At 41.2% G+C, this 19568-nt stretch overlaps 1 protein-coding gene across 3 annotated transcripts in view; it reads left to right on the top strand.

Moving 5' to 3' along the window:
- Nucleotides 1-19568, top strand: part of MID1 (midline 1) — a 317531-nt gene that overhangs the window by 87423 nt on the left and 210540 nt on the right. Inside the window, exon 1 of one of the 3 annotated variants that reach the window (XM_037900037.2) lies at nucleotides 16244-16372. The exons of 1 other annotated variant lie outside the window; for it this stretch is intronic. The gene's annotated coding sequence lies outside the window, so the exon portion shown is untranslated. Of the gene's footprint in view, nucleotides 1-16243; nucleotides 16373-19568 lie in introns of those variants that run through there. One more of the 3 variants, XM_043537805.1, reaches the window with a different exon arrangement.

Raw genomic sequence — 19568 nt, 5'->3', positions numbered from 1 at the left:
TGAAGAATCAGTTAAAGTTTCTGCAATTTATCATTTCTGTTCCTTAAGGTTAGGTTCTTGTTATGAGAATTCATAACCAAGTATAAGTTTATAGATAACTACCAGAGCTTTCAAATCATGGAGGCTTTTCGTCTTCCCTTTTCAATTAAGAGGACTGATGTAGCCCTAGCCAAAAGACTTTTCTGCCGTCCACACAATGTATCATAATTGGGGTTGACCATGTTTGCCTGAAAACTAGTAATGTCCTTGACTGCATGGTTTTTCCAAATGTCCTTGTTGGTTTTACAGAAAACAGCACTTCTCCACCGTTTTCACTAACTCCATCTGACAGGCCACCTGAAAGAGCCATCGATCAACTGAGATGCTGAAAGTGATCAAAGGCTGGCTGATCATGGGTGCACTTCCAGGATCTTCCCCTACCAGTCCTGTGTCACATTGCCATGTCCTTCTTACCAAGAGCCTGATCCGTCTTCTATTGACTTGAGTGGAAATTGGATTAAGTCTAAATGATGACTAGCATGCGGATTCTTATGGCTCAGTTTAATTCTCAGTAAAGTTAGTGAAAATAATCCTATTGACCTCAGAGGGAGTTGGATCAGGTCCTTTGTGTGTCTGAAAAAAAGAGGTAGTTGACACTAGCATTAAAATATGCAATTTCAGTTCACAACCCAGACATGGGTTTTGTTACAGATTTGTTCAATGTTTGGATGGAATTCACAGCCTGTTGAGCTAAGCTGACCATTTATTAAAACTTTTCCATGTAAATCTTCTGTTTGGAAAAACTCTGGATTACTTAGCACATGATCAGAATTGCCATTTGCAGCCAGCCATTTCAGTTGCTAGCGTCAGAGACCTGTATACAAAGTTCCAAAATTTTATTGTGCCTTAATTGCTGAAAAGGGAGAGCTGTCTAGCAGAATTTTTGTGAGCATTAATAAACTCTCTTGGTAGTTATATAAAAATTTAGGGTAGTCTATTAATGAAAAATGTGTTAGTGCAGGTGTTGAGTGTACTGCAATGAAATTACAGTACTCAAGAGGTTGTTTGTTGTACTCGGTTACATGTTCTGTAATACTTCCAGGTATTCATACTGAACTCAAACAAATGAAAACATAGATTAAATCCTGTTAAAATTGAAAATAAAGTTAATGACAATAAAGAAAAGGAGGACTTGTGGCACCTTAGAGACTAACCAATTTATTTGAGCATAAGCTTTTGTGAGCTACAGCTCACTTCATCGGATGCATTCAGTGGAAAATACAGTGTGGAGATTTATATACACAGAGAACATGAAACAATGGGTGTTACCATACACACTATAACGAGAGTGATCAGGTAAGGTGAGCTATTACCAGCAGGAGAGCGTGGGTGGGGGTGGGTGGGAAGGGGAAACCTTTTGTAGTGATAATCAAGGTGGGCCATTTCCAGCAGTTGACAAGAACGTCTGAGGAACAGCGGGGGGGGGAGGGGGGAATAAACATGGGGAAATAGTTTTACTTTGTGTAATGACACATCCACTCCCAGTCTTTATTCAAGTCTAAGTTAATTGTATCCAGTTTGCAAATTAATTCCAATTCACCAGTCTCTCATTGGAGTCTGTTTTTGAAGTTTTTTTGTTGAAGAATTGCCACTTTTAGGTCTGTAATCAAGTGACCAAAGAGACTGAAGTGTTCTCCGACTGGTTTTTGAATGTTATAATTCTTGACGTCTGATTTGTGTCCATTTATTCTTTTATGTAGAGACTGTCCAGTTTGGCCAATGTACATGGCAGAGGGGCCTCCCTCCACCCCGCTGTTCCTCAGACGTTCTTGTCAACTGCTGGAAATGGCCCACCTTGATTATCACTACAAAAGGGTTCCCCCCCGCCCCCGCTCTCCTGCTGGTAATAGCTCACCTTACCTGATCACTCTCGTTACAGTGTGTATGGTAACACCCACTGTTTCATGTTCTCTGTGTATATAAATCTCCACACTGTATTTTCCACTGAATGCATCCGATGAAGTGAGCTGTAGCTCATGAAAGCTTATGCTCAAATAAATTGGTTAGTCTCTAAGGTGCCACAAGTCTTCCTTTTCTTTTTGCGGGATACAGACTAACACGGCTGCTACTCTGAAACCTGTTAATGACAATGTTTATAGCAACTGAATCTTCTAAGTGAAGAAACGAGTCCATAATGAATTTAGAGGAAATATTTTTTCCAAGCAGACTGCCCATGATTGTAATAAATATCATTGCCATAAAAACAACTTCAGCCAAGGACTTCTGACAACTTCATTTTTAGTCTGGTCAGCTAAGGTAAACTGAGATGCCCAAGGAGAGTTGGGGAAAGAGTTTACTTGCGGTAATTGTAATAAAGGAAGTTTATGAACCACAAGCTGTTACAATTCAAAAGTGAACAACTGAATATTATTTCTAACAGATTTTTTATTTCCATTTTTTATTGCCATCTTCTTGGCAAGCTGTTGCTACTTTGGGCTAGTGGGAATAGGATTGTTTTGAGGTTAGGGCACTGTTATTTATTTTAGATAAATGAAAGTATAATCACTGCACACTTTCACTGTATAAATTCAAGTTTTGTAGTTTTAAATCCTAGGACTTTGTTTTACAGCCTTAATAAAACACACCATAAGTAAAGATCAAATCATAGCATCCATTTGTTTCTGGCACTGAAATTCATTTGGTCAACTTCACATGTGTGAACAAATACTAACAATGTACTATTTGCCTACTACACTTACTAAATTCATTGTTTCTGCCAATAGAACTCTAATTCTGTTTTGCAATTTCTATAGCCTGATTCAGTGGCAAAATATTAACCCTGGAAGGAACCATTTGTAGCTATAAAATATTAGAAAATGTAACTCAAATATGTTTATAAATGATCCTGGAAGGTGAACATTTATGGCTGACAATTTTATTTTGTAGTCAAATGAAAGCTTAATCTCACCTTTGATCTCAGTAAAATCAAAATCTCAACTACAGCTTCTGGATGGCTTGCATTTGCAGTTATTTTTTTAAAAAAAACAGTGATACGTTTGATAGACATACAATACATGGTATCATGTTTGAAATGGAGCTTCTCTACACAGAGTTGACTGCAGAATTGCAACAGAAGTGCTGGCAGCTTTATGCAAATTAACCATAGGAGGGAGCCTTTCCTCTTTAAGGATATAAGGAATCAAGGCCTTTACAAATTAAAGATGTCTTTAGTAACAGACTATGGTGTCTACCAACCAGTTTTTATTCTGGTAAAAAAAACAATACTCCTATTCTGTTAAGATGCTCTATGGCAACTTCACAAAAGGTAACAATTACACCATACCATAGACTTCAGTTTCTATAGGCACATATAGAGCAATTTCCAAAACCTACTCTGAAGAGCACATAAGGTGTGATAACACTTTTAACATGACTGGGATTCACTCATTGTTAGAAGAAAGCTGCTTGTTTAAATCTTTGCCAACATCAATAGAGGCTGCTGTGGGAAAGAATGTTTGTTTGCTGTTTTAATGCCTGTTTGGGTTGCGGCCTACCTTTGTAGTCACTGACTGCTGTATCCTCAGAACATATCAGAGAATAAAGTCTCAATGACTCCCTTACGTCTTCGAATAAAATTAGGGGTGGTATACACAGAAAAGTTTCACTTTTTAAAGTAAAATCAGGTTTAAAATCAATTTGGCTAACCTGCTGGAAACCCCCATGTGAACAACTGACTTGTATTGCTTTCACTTAATTTGGTTAGGCACCCTACCGAGGCGAGAGGTAGAAATTAGTTGATGGGTAAGTACTGGGGGGAAAAATAACAGAGGGGAGAAGAATATGATTTTTGGAAGAAAAATGAAGAGTGAGAGAGAAGGATGAGCAAAAGCAAAGGATTAAATTAAAAAGATTATTTTTTGCAGTGTTTGTAGCTGTGTGGGTCCCAGAATATGAGAGAAGGTGGGTGAAATAATACATTTCATTGAGCCAACTTCTTCACAGGTTCTGTGGAGCTTCAAAGCCTGTCTCTCTCACTAATAAAAGATATTACCTCACCCAATTTCTCTCTCCCATTTTATTTTGACATTAAACTGTGGTCACTGAAAACACATTTAATTTTCTAAAGGGATTTATGGCTGAATTTTTGTAAGCTCTCAGAAGATATTTCATGGGTTGCCTGTGCCTGTTGGTTCATCTCTAGGCCTGCGGAGGGACGCTGCTATTTTCCTTCTTTAAGTGGCCAAGGAGGGAGTTCCTCTGGCTCAGTTGTTCTCAACCTTTTCCGCACCATGACCCCATGTTACAACAGCAAAAGGTTTCAGCACCCTGCTCCCATCTACTCCTTAAACCAACCAACTCCTATTCAAGTTAAAGGAAAGACTGCCACTAAGTTGAATGGGAGTTGGATAAGACCTAGAACAGTTAGTCACGATGCCCCTATATTTGATGTGATTGCAGATCCCAAGTTGAGAAGCCATTCTTGGTCTAGACTGGAGCAGGAGTGGGCTGCAGATTCTCACCTGTGCTGGCCTGCCTTTCCAGCTCTCATGGAGCTGCTTCTCCAGACTTAGCTTTTACCCGTCTCTCCAGCTCTTCCCCCATACCTCACATGAGCCCCTGCCTTACCAGCCCCTTCCTTCCAAATTAATCTGTCCCCTGGCTTGTTCTGAAATCTGCCCCTGTCAACAAAATATTTGGGCTTCATTATTTTGAACAAAAGCTAAAGACCACATTTTCCCACAGCGCTTAACGAAGACAATATGCATGTTTTAACAGAAGCCTCTTTCACCATGGTGTTCTGCCTCCTCCCCATGTACGTGAGGCGCATGAAGCACCTAAGGCACCTGGAGTGGAGGGTGAAGGACTCCAGCGGCCCCTCTGGGAGGGGACCTTAGCGCATGCCCTTGCTACAATGAGCTGGACTGGCTCCTTTCCAAGGCTGTGGGTACGGCGCCTGAAGTGACTCTCTACCCTCTCCTTGCCCGTGCCCTTCATTGGCATCCCTTTTAATTGTATGCCTGGATACCAATGAAGGGTGCAGCCAAGGAGGCAGCGGGGATCTCAGAGGAAGTTCCAGAAGGAGTCCTGAGGGAGACAGAGGAAGAAGAGCTTGTAAATCTGCACCTCTATCTGGCAGACCTGTTCAGGAAGCCCATCCCCCATCTGCACTGACAACACAGAACCACTGTAGGAACAACGTCTGATGCTGGTAAGTTTTTACAGTGGTGCCCCACCCTCCCCGACAATATTCCCTCTTGCTCTGGTGCTACAAGCCTCAGCCTGCCACCCCCCCCTCCCCCCCCCCCCCCCCCCCCCCCCCCCCCCCGCCACAAGATCCCAGCCCTGGTCCACCCTGACATGGTCCTGAAGCAACACATGGCTGTAAATCAGTAATTTTATTGAAATCCCATGAACCGCTGTAAAGTATATAGTGGAAGCTATAACACATTTATTAATGAGCAGTCACTGTCTCTATGCATTTCTTGACCATCACTGATAATGATAGTCCCTGGGCTGTGTGAAAAGGGGCCTGGAGAAGGGAGGGCGCGGGTGGATTTTGAAAGGCCCCCAGGGGGAAAGAACAGTTTGTCATGACAGTTATGGTTGTGCAAATACCCAACACCATCTCTCTCCACACCCGTCCCCTTAGTCTTTCCTTCATCTTATGAGTGGGAGCCATGTGGAATGGGAATGGGGGTGGTTGGTGGCTTAAGTGCAGGCTCACCTAGGTCAGGGAAGGGAAAGGGAACAGTTTGTTTGCTGAGGAAAATCAAAGCAATCCATTCTCTCTGTGACTATTTCAAGTATTTTGAACCATTCCCAGTCTCTGGCATCTGTCATGAAAGCTGGGAGAAGCAGGGGGGTGGGTGAAGCATCTGCTTAGGCAATTGCATAAACACAATGCTGTTTCCCTTATCGGGGAGAGGCGATTGCCATGCGCAATCCAAAACTTCAGGGAAGAAAATACACTTCTGGAGTCACTCTCTGTGTTCCATGTCCCTTTCAATGCTGCTTGCTGGACACGGGCTGGATCATCTGGTGATGTGGAGGGCCTAGGGGTGAGTGGATGTTTTCTGTCCTCTTCCAGAGGAACTCCATCTGCTAGCTTAGAATAGTCAATTTCCTCTTCAATTGCCACTCAGGCCTGTACATATAATTCAGTACATTTCTGGTGCAGCAGAAATTCAAGATGGTTCTTCAGGTTTAATGGCAGGGCAAATGTGCTTGGTTCACCTTTGTAGCTCACCAAACCCTTCCACTCAGCAATAGGTAGAGGGGTCACCATTAGCAGAGACTTCTCTTTGGCATAGGTGTCCGCCAAGGTACTAGGAAACATTTCTTTTTTCCATTCCAATACCTTCAAAACTGCTATGTTCTCCAAGTGGTGGCCAGCCTTTAAAGAAAAGAAAGGTGACTGGTAATATTATCCCTGAAGGAACCAAACCACACCCCAACCAGTCCCTTGATGGACTGCAAACATTACAACATTTAAATAAAAGTAACGCAGGTATCTTACCATATTTATCCTCTGCTCCTTCCTTGTGGGCTGCATAAGTAGTCTGAAGAAAAGAGGCTGCAACACTTGCATTCCCGGGATTCTAAAGACTACCAATATTGTGGCCTTCGGCAGCACAGTTATGTTATGTGTGGGGGGATTTAGGTACCTGCCAAGGAAAAGTGAAATAGAATGCTACCCTTGCCTTTGACTTGGTAGGCTATTCCAATGCCAACAGGGAAACCATTCCAGTGCTTGGGCAGTAGCAGCACCACAGAGGTAGCAGAGGAAGACCTGCTGCTTGGCATAGATAGCCATCAAGAGCACTTGGACTTTCTCTGGGAAAGGGAGGAATGGGCTCCTAGGTAGGATGAGGCATTCCTGCAGTGGAGAGGCAGCGCAGGCAATGGGTCCGTGCAGAGAGAGAAGGGGATCATGCGGTTCCTCATTCAACTGGTAGAACACTTTTGGGGCCTGCCGCTCCTGTATGGGAATGGGCTTCACCTACTCCTTCTCCTTCACACAGCCTACTGCTGAGGTGGTGAACCCCACTGCTCCCCAATGGGAAGGAGCATGCTGGATGCCCAACACATCCTCATCCACTGAAACCCCTCACAGAGAACCCACCCCGCCCCCCCCAGGATTCAGTGAGGGAACAGTGAGCCTGATCCCCTCCCTGTTGTCCAACCTGTGTTTGTTCCCAGACCCATGCAGAAGATGTTCCTGTTTGTACCTCTGCACAATATTCTGCAACCATTCCCCTGCTCCTCTCTCTCCTGGCCCTTCCCCTCTCCCGACATGTCCATAGACATGGTTTGCCCACTTTTCTCAGTGAATTTAACCTTTTTTGGCTCATTTTTTCTTGTTATAAACCCCTTTAGCTCTTTGTTCAATGTATGCCTGTTCCTTGTGAGTTGGCTTCCCAACCCTGAACTGGTTTGCAACTGATCAGTAGATGCCAAGGCTTAACAGCTCCAAAGCGTGATAGCCACCCACTTATGTACTGGTATGGATTTCTGAAATCAAGTGGTCTGGCACTGAAGGGTTGTTGCAAGCTGCTCAGACAACTCTGTGAAGGTCTGCTTCCCCATTCAGAAGTTCTGGAGCCACTGGTCATCACCCCAAGTTTCCAAAACTATGTGGTCCCATCACGCCATGCCGGTTCTCCTGGATCAGAAAAGGTGGTCCACCCATGGGCATTCCATTGCAATCCTGGCACTTAGCACTTTCCTTGGGACTACTGCAGATTTTAATTCCCCTTCTGAGTCAGTCATCTTCACCATCTCAAATTTTTATGGACCGATTCTGCCCAGTATCCGATGCTGAACCACACGAGCATTTGTGCTTTGGACAGGAGCAGAACCACATCATCATACACTTGCTTCATATCTCCAACATAGTTCAGAGAGATGGCCAGGAGCTGCTGATGCCAAATGTGTGAAGGCCGCACACAATGCCAGCAGTTCCCAGAGTCTCTTGGAAACTCCCATTTCAGGGGTGGTGCTACTGTGCCATACTGAAAAGGATTAGTGTGTGTGCAGCACCCAGGTATATTCCTGTGCACAGCATGTACCCGTGCCCAGCTTGGCATATGTGGACACTTGGTGTGGATATGGGAAACACCTGCTAGCAATACATGGATAAGTACCCAGGGAAGTGCACAAGCATGGATGTAGCCTAAGCATAGTACAGAAACCATAGTCTAAGGTGAGGGTGGGAGGGACTAAAGTGGTTTAAAGCCACTTTTACACCCTCCTAATCCTGGCCTGGTCTGCGATCATCAGAATAATTGAGTCAGTCCTGGGAGCCTGTCTAGGTTACAGCAGCCTGTCCCTGGCTGCCTATGGGCAGCAGCTCTGACCAGAATCTATCCCTGATGTGCCTCTTCCACCTGCAACCTCACCCCAGCACATACTCTATGCTATATTTGTGAGGCGGTCCTTGGAAGACATTCTTATGGCCAGTGCTGGAGGAATCTTCTCCCAGCTAAATGTGGGGCTTTTAGAGCTACTTCATGTCACGTCTAAAGAGGCTGGAGCAGGGCTAGGGATCTTGCCATTGCAACTAGCACTTTCTCCAGCTAGCACTATGGTAACCAATGGCAGGAAAGTTGACTAGTTTCTATTCTGTTTTCTTTTTTTAATAAGCTTTAAACTGAGGCTGCATTCACTAACATTCAAGAACCATTCACGCAAACCTGGGCTGAGTTATGCTTTGATATTAGATTCTACAGATATTCTTAGTCTCTCAAACTCCTGATGCAAAACTGGCTGAACTTCAGTCATTTTGGTTGACTTTTACTTTGAAAACATGAGTTCATCCAAGTCAAAAACTAAAAGCAAAATTTGGGAGTGGGGACTGGTTGAACCTATATGGACCAAAACCAAAGAAAATAATTGGACGGATGGTTGCAAAGTTGAAATCATTGACTATCACAGAGTTCTTGCTGGAGTGAGTCTTTTTTTCTCTTACTAACTCTCATTTTCTCTTCATCTCAGTTCTTTCTTTTTTTGCTCTATACCATCTCTCCCTCTCCTTTTACTCTTCCTATTTCCCTATTTCTGTCTGATTCTCACCAGCTCTCTCTTCTCTCTAATTCTACTCCTCTACTCTCCCTTCTCGCTTCTTTCTCAGAGGGCATTACCCATGATATGTAACTGAATACATCACCAGAACATTTATGCATATTAAGCACTGATTGGGTCTGCGTCATCCACAACTTTATTTGCAAATGGTACATTTTCAGTGCTTATTGAGAAAAATAAGGAGCTGGCCTGAATGAAAAGTTGTTTGAAAATCTCTAACATTTCCAAAATATGGATCTTCCATGGATTTGTACTCCATCTGTACTTTACCTAAAGCAAAAACTTAGTTTGTAAATCATTGCTTTTTTGACAGTATTGAATCGAAATCAAATTATAATCTCTTTGACCTCTTATCTTTAGATCTGAAATTTGGCTGTTCCATGTGGCTTCTGCGTGTTTTTAATGTGCCAAAATGAACTGGCTATGGAAAAATACAAAAAATGACACTGTATCAGTAGATAAAATGATTCTAAAACTGTCAAGAAAAAAATCAACGGGAGATTAGAGTACAAAAGGCCAATTTTGCTTGAATCCATGGGCAGCTGTCTTCTGCCCCAAGATCTGCACAGTTTGAGGAGCTTGTGTAATACTTTCAGGGAGCCAGTTACAATTCCCTGATTTTTTTGGGCTTCATACTTTCAGACTGTCTGAGTTACGTTAGTGATTGTTTCAGGGGGAAACCTAATTGTAAAATTTATTGAGGATTTTTTAAAAAGGGGATGATGAAGTGGCATTTAGGCACTGGCAAATAAAGAAAGCATCATAGCTTGGCGTAGGGCTGTCCCCCAGACTGAAACCATTCTGAGAAAATCCAAAGTTACCACAGTTCTGTAATGAACAGGCTAGGGAGTGTGTTTACCACTGCCCTTTATTGGATGGAATCAGAACTGCTCCACATGTTGGTCATGGATGCTACACTGCTAATAGTTAACAGAAAGGATAATCTCTCTCATGTAGTAGAGTCCTGTGCTATCCTCTTTATTGCTGAGAAGTTTTGAGTCCCTTTTATTGTGCAGTGTAGTAAGATCGATTAAATCCTTGGTGTGTATGGATTTGTTACAATTTGCTTCTTTCCTTATTTGCATAGGGCTCTGATCTTGCAACTGGCTTCGTGCAGAGCTCCAATGACTTCAGCAGGCCTCCACATGGATGCAGGCATCCACCCCATACAGCTCCTTGCAGGATCAGAGCCTATGCCATCATTAACTGCTTTTATATAATAGCCCTGAAGAACAATTTTGACAAATGTAGGAAGCTATTCATTAGTATATGGGATTTTTCAAGCAACAAAGGCTTAGTTGTGACTAACTCTATCAACTACTCATCTTGGAGAGATATTATTAATGGTCGTGAGGACAAAGCATTGTCTTTGTTCATTCACTCACTAGCTCATAAATAATAATGCTGAATGTAAATATTAGAGGTTTAGTGTACGTTTTTCTTTGTTTTTATTGTTTCTAATGTTAACTGCCTCTTTTGCCTCTGTCTCCACATTGTGTTCTAGAATTGGAATTTTTTTCCCAAGAGTAGATCGGCAACAGAAGTGTCGCTGTGCTAGGCTAATCTAATCAGTCACATCACAGATCCTCAAAGAGCTTAGTGTCCTTTCATGTTTAGTTTTGCTAGAATCATTTCCAGTGCAATTACATACTCTGTTCTGCTTAGGGATTTGAAATACATTTAGGATTACTATTAAAAATGCAGAATTATGTCCAAAATGACCTTGCTTTGTTTTTTCTTATTAATCCAAGAAACACAGAAGGAAGTCAGTACTATGCCAATCAGGTGTTTTAGATAGGATAAGGATAAACAAGGATTTAATTTTGAGTAAGTAAAAGAGAAATTATATCAGCAGAATGTCCACTTTGTCAACATTTCCCAAAATTCCAACCTTGTTTCTGGCCAGGCCTCTTCGTGTGAATCAGTTTGAAAGTTTATATTCTGCTCCAAACAGAGACTCTCCAGTTCTTGTGTGTTACTTTTGATTGGTGTGTTTTATTTTTGTTGTGGGAACAATTTTATAACCTGCTTCTGGTTCCAAGAGTGGCTGACATTTTGAGATGAGCTAGAGCCTGTTCATTTTCACACTTGAAAGGTACTTTCTATGTGATGCCTACAGCTCTTTTCACTGTAATCCCAGCTATACTGTAATTCCTGATTACATCCTGGATAGTAGGAAAACTGTTAGTTATAGGCAATAAAAATGGTTCTACACATGCCAACTCTTGTGAATTAATCACGAGAAACACGATTTCTAAGTATCATTAATCCTTACTCATGATCTTGATAGAATTCTCAATTGTCAGGATTATTTTTTTTCAGCCGTGGCTACGCTGTCAGCCCTGGGAAGCCAGTGTTCCCCTGCCAGCCTGGGAAGTAGGAGAGAGGACCCACCCCGTAGTCCCCCCAATGCCCGCCATGGCTGGGGAGGGTGAAGAACCCTAAGAGGATCAGGGGTGAGGCTGGGAGGGCTGAACTATGGCCTGGGAGCTGCAGGGGGGCTGAAGTGAGGAAGGTGGGGGCTGATGCCTGACTAATCTAATTGCCTTCTATGATGCGATAACTGGCTCTGTGGATGAGGGGGAACCAGTGGACATGTTATTCCTTGACTTTAGCAAAGCTTTTGATCCGGTCTCCCACAGTATTCTTGCCAGCAAGTTGAAGAAGTATGGGCTGGATGAATGGACTATAAAGTGGATAGAAAGCTGGCCAGAGCATCAGGCTCAATGGGTAATGATCAATGGCTCCATATCTAGTTGGCAGCCAGTATCAAGCAGAGTGCCCCAAGGGTCGGTCCTGGGGCTGATTTTGTTCAATATCTTCATTAATGATCTGGAGGATGGCGTGGACTGCACCTTCAGCAAGTTTGCAGATGACGCTAAACTGGGAGGAGTGGTAGATACGCTGGAGGATAGGGATAGGATACAGAGGGACCTAGACACATTAGAGGATTGGGCCAAAAGAAACCTGATGAGATTCAACAAGGACAAGTGCAGAGTCTTGCATGTAGGACGGAAGAATCCCATGCACCGCTATAGACTAGGGACCAAATGGTTAGGCAGCAGTTCTGTAGAAAAGGACCTAGGGGTTACAGTGGACGAGAAGCTGGCTATGAGTCAACAGTGTGCCCTTGTTGCCAAGAAGGCTAATGGCATTTTGGGCTGTATACGTAGGGGCATTGCCAGCAGATTGAGGGATGTGATCGTTCCCCTCTATTCGACATTGGTGAGGCCTCATCTGGAGTACTGTGTACAGTTTTGGGCCCCCCACTTCAAGAAGGATGTGGAAAAATTGGAAAGCGTCCAGCGGAGGGCAACAAAAATGATTAGGGGACTGGAACACATGACTTATGAGGAGAGGCTGAGGGAACTGGGATTGTTTAGTCTGCGGAAGAGAAGAATGAGGGGGGATTTGATAGCTGCTTTCAACTACCTGAAAGGGCGTTCCAAAGAGGATGGATCTAGCCTGTTTTCAGTGGTAGCAGATGACAGAACAAGGAGTAATCGTCTCAAGTTGCAGTGGGGGAGGTTTAGTTTGGATATTAGGAAAAACTTTTTCACTAGGAGGGTGGTGAAGCACTGGAATGCTTTATCTAGGTAGGTGGTGGAATCGCCTTCCTTTGAGGTTTTTAAGGGCAGGCTTGACAAAGCCCTAGCTGGATGATTTAGTTGGGGATTGGTCCTGCTTTGAGCAAGCGGTTGGACTAGATGACCTCCTGAGGTCCCTTCCAACCCTGATATTCTGTGATTCTATGATTCATGCACACACCCTGGGGATGAGCAGGGGGAGTTAAAAAATCCAGAGACTTGAGCTAAAAACACAATATAACTTTTTTTAAAAATTTCATTTGGGGGCCAGTTTCATGATTTTTTGGGAGGGGTCTGGCTCATTTTTGATCTCTTGAAGTTGGCAAAACTGGGTTCTTAAGTTGCTGTACCTATAGTTTTAAAAACATTTGGGACATTTCCTTCTTTAGAGACAGCAGGTTCCCAGATCCTGATGTCAGAGATCCTGAAACCAATGAGAGCAGTTCAAAAGCTGTCATAGAGAGAGAAATGGTTCACAAGTGCAACTTCTGAAAGCCATCTACATAAGTGGTGAAATTCACCCCTTAAGAGTCAGTGCAAAGGCCCTGTACTGCTTAAGTCCCCTTTAAGCTCTCAAAATGAGTGGGACTTAACTGTATGTAGTGCATAGCTCTTGTGCTGATCCTCCACACAGGGATGAGTTTCACTCACATAGAGCTATCTGAATGAAACAAAACATATAAATATAAGATATATTATATAAAACCCACCAATTTTGCTTTGCTGGTATTAATCACTCCTTATATTTGATTGTCTTTGAACATTTGGGTGAACAAGTTTCTGTTTGTTAGAACTTGAGAAAGCAAAATCAGGAATACTCACCTGAATAAATGTTTTCACTAGAAATGTTATCAGAGTGACTTTGAAAAGCTTGTTTTGTCTTCATACCAATAGAATAATCTAAATGTTACAAAAGTTTGTGCCTAACTTGTGACTCGAAAAGACTCATTTTTACAAAGTTTAGGTCATGCCATCAGGGAACAGAAATAATACCATATGACTTAGGTGGTCAACAATATGGTCTGGGTAATGGACAGTGAATGCTCAACCAGTTTTGCTAATATTTGTTTTTGTAAATAATTCTTGAAATAATATAACCAAACGTGAGCTATATTGGGATGGATGACCTCTTATTTAGGACGCGAGCTCAGGTCTCTGGAGACCTGGGTTTAATTCCCTGCCCTGACACAGATTTTCTGTGTGGCCTTGGGGAAGTCAAATACACTCACTGTGCCTCAGGTCCCCCATCTGTAAAATGGGAGCTAATAGCACTTCCCTACCTCACAGGAATATTGTAACAACAACATTACAGACTAGTGTGCTACAGTCCGATCAGAATGGCCATATATGAGTACCACAGTTAGACAGACACGTAGATAGAAATGAGCAGTCCCACTAAAATTAATTGGGTTTCTCCTTCACTTGAGTAACATTAAAAGGTTAAGTATTTGCATGATTGACCCCAAAATTATAGAGAATTTATTGGAATGAAAGTGTCTCATCTATTTCACTGGAAAGGTGACAGCGCTCAGAGACCAGTGGAGAAATGCATATCATTTTGCTGCTGACTTTAGACTTGGCACGGATGCAACACCCCTGTATCTTATGGTTCTAAAACCAAACTGCAATTCCATATCTATTTTACCAATAGTTGATTCTGCGAGGCAATGATGCTGCATGAGAGCTTGAAATGTAGAAATGGGTGATCAATGAGGTAAAAAAATCTGTGAAAGCTGTAAATCAAATAACTTAGTTAACTATAATGTTAAAAGTTCATTTTAGTGTGGAATCTGTGCTTGAAATAGTAGGGTGACACTAAATTACATTTTAGTACATATTGTTCCTCTGATATTTTACAGTTACATTTTAATAATAATAAGCAATCCCATACTGGGACTTTGTATGGCGCAAGAGTTTGCCTCACAAATTCTGTTACAGGATGGGGGCCTTAGTGAAGTACACAACTGTCCAAGGTTCCTGGTAAAGCCATTAAATTAGTAGTTAGGAGAAATTGACAAAGGTCGTAGTTCAAGTGCCCTTGATGGTACATGGAAACAAAAAAATTCCTTCCTTCCTGGCTGAGCATGCTGTTTTTGTGGGCCAAAATAAGCTTTGCTGTGTGCTACTGACACTAGCCCTCCCCTTTGTAATGTTTCCCTAGTCACCACTTACTCCCACAGCCTTTTCCATAACAAACCCAGAAAAATTTAGAAAAAACAAAAACCAAACAAACCCTCGCAACTTTGGTGAGGTAGCAAAAGAAAGTCTCAGCCTTTGCTACACAGGTTTTGTTTCATTTTCATTGTTAAAATTGTTTTGTGTGTAGTAGCTTTTTGTTTTTGTTTTGCCCTAGATAAATCATAATGGGGGATGGGGCGGGGCGGGGAGGGTGAGGAGTGGGAACATAGCTAATGAAGTCACAACCTATATTGTGAACAGAGAACCTCATCCATCAAACCGTCACCTCAGGTTTCTGTACAGGGTCACAGAGGAACAAAGTACGCCTGTGTAAGGTTGAAATAGCATTGGTAAGTGTTAGTGTGTGTGAAGCTGGTGGTCTGAAGTCTATTTATTTTGTCTGAAAGGCACAAATGGCATGCTGCTGAGTCAGGGAACAAGCATGGGGGAAGTGTCCTTATCAATTATTACTAGAAGGCTAACAACCGACATTTAAGAAGTGGAATTGTACCATCTGCTTTTCCACATCTTTTGTTTTGTTTTGTGGCAGCTGTTTATTTCTGAGCTTCAGAGAGAGATGGACAGGTAAAGCTTATGTTTCCAATTAAAACAGCAATGTTTTTGAACAAAGCTCTAAAGACTTCGTTAACTATGAAGAATTTGCTGAGGATGAGATTTGATTTTTATGGCATAACTTCAAGGTGCATTATCTGGGAAAACCAAATATTGGCGCTTTGTACATGTAGTTAGAAGTCTTTGTCCAAAGTAAACTTCACATAATAGTTTTTTCTGCTTCTAGCTCTTATTTCAGGGAGCCATAGATGTTTTAATAACTCACCATTGATTTCAGTGATTCCTAATACATTTTTGATCTTATTTGTTAGGATTTTTTTAACTTCATCTTTGTTATCTTTTTTTTTTTAAACCTTTAGATTTATTTCCAGGGTCTTTATTTGAAAAATAAATAAACAAAAATTAGGCCCATTAGCAGCCTTAGGAAGTTCAGGTAGCTAATATTTTTTTTAAAAAAGACTAATTCTTTAATGTACTTTAACTGAGATGTAAACAGGGAACCCTTAGAAGTATCAAGGGGTGTATTTATTTCAGAAATTAGTAGCTAAGATGTTGATGAATGGAGATGCACACTTTTTTATGCCTTGTCAAGAAGCACTCTTTGTATGGTATTTGGTGCCTGATGTCCAAATGACCACACTGTGTAGGAGAGTTTATTTGGATACCGTCTCTGAGGATTAACATACTGCAATGGTTGAATGCCAGCAGAATCTCTTTCCTCGCCACCCCCCAGGAGAATGGTTTCTGCTGAAGTCATTTTGTGTGTGCTTTTTCCTGTGTGAGGATTAGGGAATAGGAGAATGGCTTTGTGAGGAGATTCGGAGAGAGGGAGCTGAGGAGAAACTAAACAGAGGGTACGAAAGACTTTAGCCTTTCAGAGTTCTTTCAGTCAATTCATTCTGGGAGACCAATTGCATGTGATACAGCAGCTGGGGTTTTGTTTTCTTTTCAGCTATATACTGTAGGAGAAGCTGGTAAGGTTATTTTTTCCCCCTTGTTCTACTGTTCCATGATGTTATTGTAATTGCTTTATCGAAGTGATTGTTTCAAGAGGAAGGGAAGTTGGTTAATGATGCTGGGGACACCCTGCATTGTCTCTTCTTTGTACAGCTGCTTAGTTTGCAAAGAGGTACTGTTTACAGTAAAGGGACCAGTTTCCGTTGAATATCTTTGCTATTTTTTAATCAAAGTTGTTTTAGCCTCTCTTTCTGCAAAGCTAGTAAAAATAAATATATAAAAGGAACTCAGCTCTTCAGTAATGTTTGAATTTATAGAAAGCTAATTTGGGGGGAAAAGCTTTCACCTAAATGCTAAATTTGAGATGTTTGTTCTTCATTGATGTTATCAGATTTCTCACTTTTCTGGGTTAATTCCAAACCTCTCCTGGGTTTTGCGTGAGGAACATATATTAGTCTTCCTTCTCACATGGTCAGCCTAGACAACAGGGGACACTTGCTCTGACAACAAAACAAAAGGAAATAAATTTCTGTAAGGAAGGTGAAAATGAGAAATACAAAATAAATAAATAAATTAAATAAAAGGGGCGGGGGAGGGAGGGATAGGGGGATTATTTTAGTTTAGTTTAAAAAGAAATTGCAAATAAATCCTCAGCAAGGACATTAATATTAGACACTTATTCTTACCAAAGTGCTTGTGGATAATGTAAGATGATAAATACAAGGCTAAATAGAAAAAATAAGGAATCTCTCAGAGGAATCAAAGTATTCAGATTCACATATAGTCTAATTACACCCTCTCAAAGAGGCAGTTTTCAGATTCTCATTTGAAAAAAAATTAGCTGTCCTTTCCCTCCCCCTGCCCCACACATTATTTTCAGAATAGTGACTTGTGTTTGTCTGCATCTTTTATTTCCTTTCATATCATCGTGGGAAACTTTATCTTGAATTGCTTGAGGATATGTGAACACAGCTTGGGGCATACCATGCCTATTCCACAGGCAAGCTATGAAAATCCTTCCTGTGACTCAGATGAATTGCAAAGTCCATAATTACAAACAAAAGTTTCTTTTGTGGTCAGTCAAAAATCACAGACAAGGGAACTGGAGAATGATTGACACCAGTTATAGGAGTGATTGACAGAGAACCAGAAACTTGGTCCATGACATAGTATGTTAGTTTTTCAAGCAGTGTTGGTCTTTTTTTTACAGTTATTCATTTCTTTATTCCCAGTTCCCCTATTGAGTTCTGAATGATTTGCTAAAATGGTCCTTTGTAGCTATAGCCTATGGATGTCTGTATAAAATGATTTACTAATCTGTTGCTGCTGAAACAAAACTGATAACTGCATCATAATCAGACCTCCTTGAAAGAATGTGTAGATTCTATACACTTCACACACTTAGCTGTTGTTCCAGTTACAGATCCCACTCTTATTAAGTAATGAAGTGCCAATGCCCAATCCTGCAAAACCATACTCACAAGGTTAGCTCTTACTCATGGAGCCGGCCCACTCATCTTAATGTGGTTACAAGTATGAGTAAAAGTTTGGCGGATCAGTTTCCTAATCATTAATGAACTGGATTAGGAAGTGAGCCGTTACTTTTCTTTTCTTTATGGCTTTGAAACATAAACATCTATTAAAATAGACACTGATGGAATCTGTCATGGGAGTCCAATGAATGTCAAGCTCACTGGCTGAATATCAGAGTTTTGTAGACTTTTGACTTCACCATTACAGGGAAATGCTAAAAGATGGAGCACATTTTGCAACTTTACCTTTAGAATACTAACAATTTTAGCAGCAAGGGAAACATAATTCTTCTATCTCTTTGCGTTCTACACTAGATACTGTGACCCCAGGGTTAGCAGTGTAACTTAGGGCTACTCTCTAAGAGGACAGAAGTTATATTAGTATAGTCTTATCACCTACCATTGGAGTCCTTACCCCTCCCAACTCCTAGCAATAACTCTCAGTTCTGCCAAATGGTTAGATTCATTATCTTTTGGCATCAGGATCTGTTTTCAGCAAACTGACACATCAGGTTAGGCTTCTGGCTGTGGTTCTAAAGATGGAAAAGTAGTTAAACTCCGGACTGTAGAGCAATATACACTGTTTATTATTTTCACACTGCTGATTTCAGTGTGACTACTTGTGTGAGTAAAGGTTTTCAGTATCAATACCCCAGTCATGAAGGAACCAATCAAAGTGAACAGTTACTATGTCTCCTTGGTTCTCTGCTATAGTGCTGTCCAAACTCTGTTCATTAGTTTTCATAACTCAGCAGCATTCTTTAATGTATGAAAGTAAAAATGTCATTCTTCCCAAATATGCGTAGGTCTGCAAAATTCCCTTGGAAGAGAAAATGTGATAACATTGACCCAAGTGAACCACATTATCTGCTATTTCTATCCACACTGGAGGTAATGTAACTGCACTGAGTTAGTTGGCCCCAGCAAAAAGAGACATAAAATTATCTGTTGGAGCCTATACTCTGGCTAGTTCATCATCATATCACAATGCAAAAATATCTATTTTTTTCTGTGTATACATTATTGGCAGTTATTGCTTAGAAAAGGGGGTGGGATCCAATGCTAGGTGAAAGATAATGTTGTTTTGCCAGACCTGTTATGTTTATCGTCCTGTATTTTACATAGGAATGTGGTTGTGTAATTTAAAGTACTTGCTATGTTTATGAGCACAGAGAACATGTGTGGGAGAAGTCCTTGCAGCTCATGGTTTCCAATCCTTCTAAAAATAACCACCAGACTCCCATGTCATCATATCTCATGCTAAATATGCTGTAAAGAAGTTGTGCTTTCATTATCCAAGTCTAGCATCTGGTCTCTCATGGGAAGTTGCCATTTTACAAGCACTAATCCACCAGAGGTCCAGTCCGATGGAATAGGGTAAGAATTAGGGAATACACCCCCAGTTGCTCATGTAACAAAACAAGAGACTTTGAATATTGCTGTAAAGTCAATTCTATCACATTGTAATGTTTTTTTTTTAAATTGCATCTGAAAATGGTCAGCAATTACATTAATCATTCTTATTAATAGAACTAATTTATAGTAATTTACAATCTTTTATTTTGTCATCCATTCAAATGGGGGTTATATTCTCTAATTATCTATTATCAGAGCTCCATTGTGGCAGCTTCCTATATGATTGTCAATTATTCTTTTTGGTACTTGACAGATATGGTCCTGG

The sequence above is a fragment of the Chelonia mydas genome, chromosome 1 (genome assembly GCF_015237465.2).
Source record: "Chelonia mydas isolate rCheMyd1 chromosome 1, rCheMyd1.pri.v2, whole genome shotgun sequence".
Classification (NCBI taxonomy): domain Eukaryota; kingdom Metazoa; phylum Chordata; order Testudines; family Cheloniidae; genus Chelonia; species Chelonia mydas.
The sequence above is the reverse complement of the archived record's forward strand: the minus strand, read 5'-3'. Positions and strand labels throughout refer to the sequence as shown.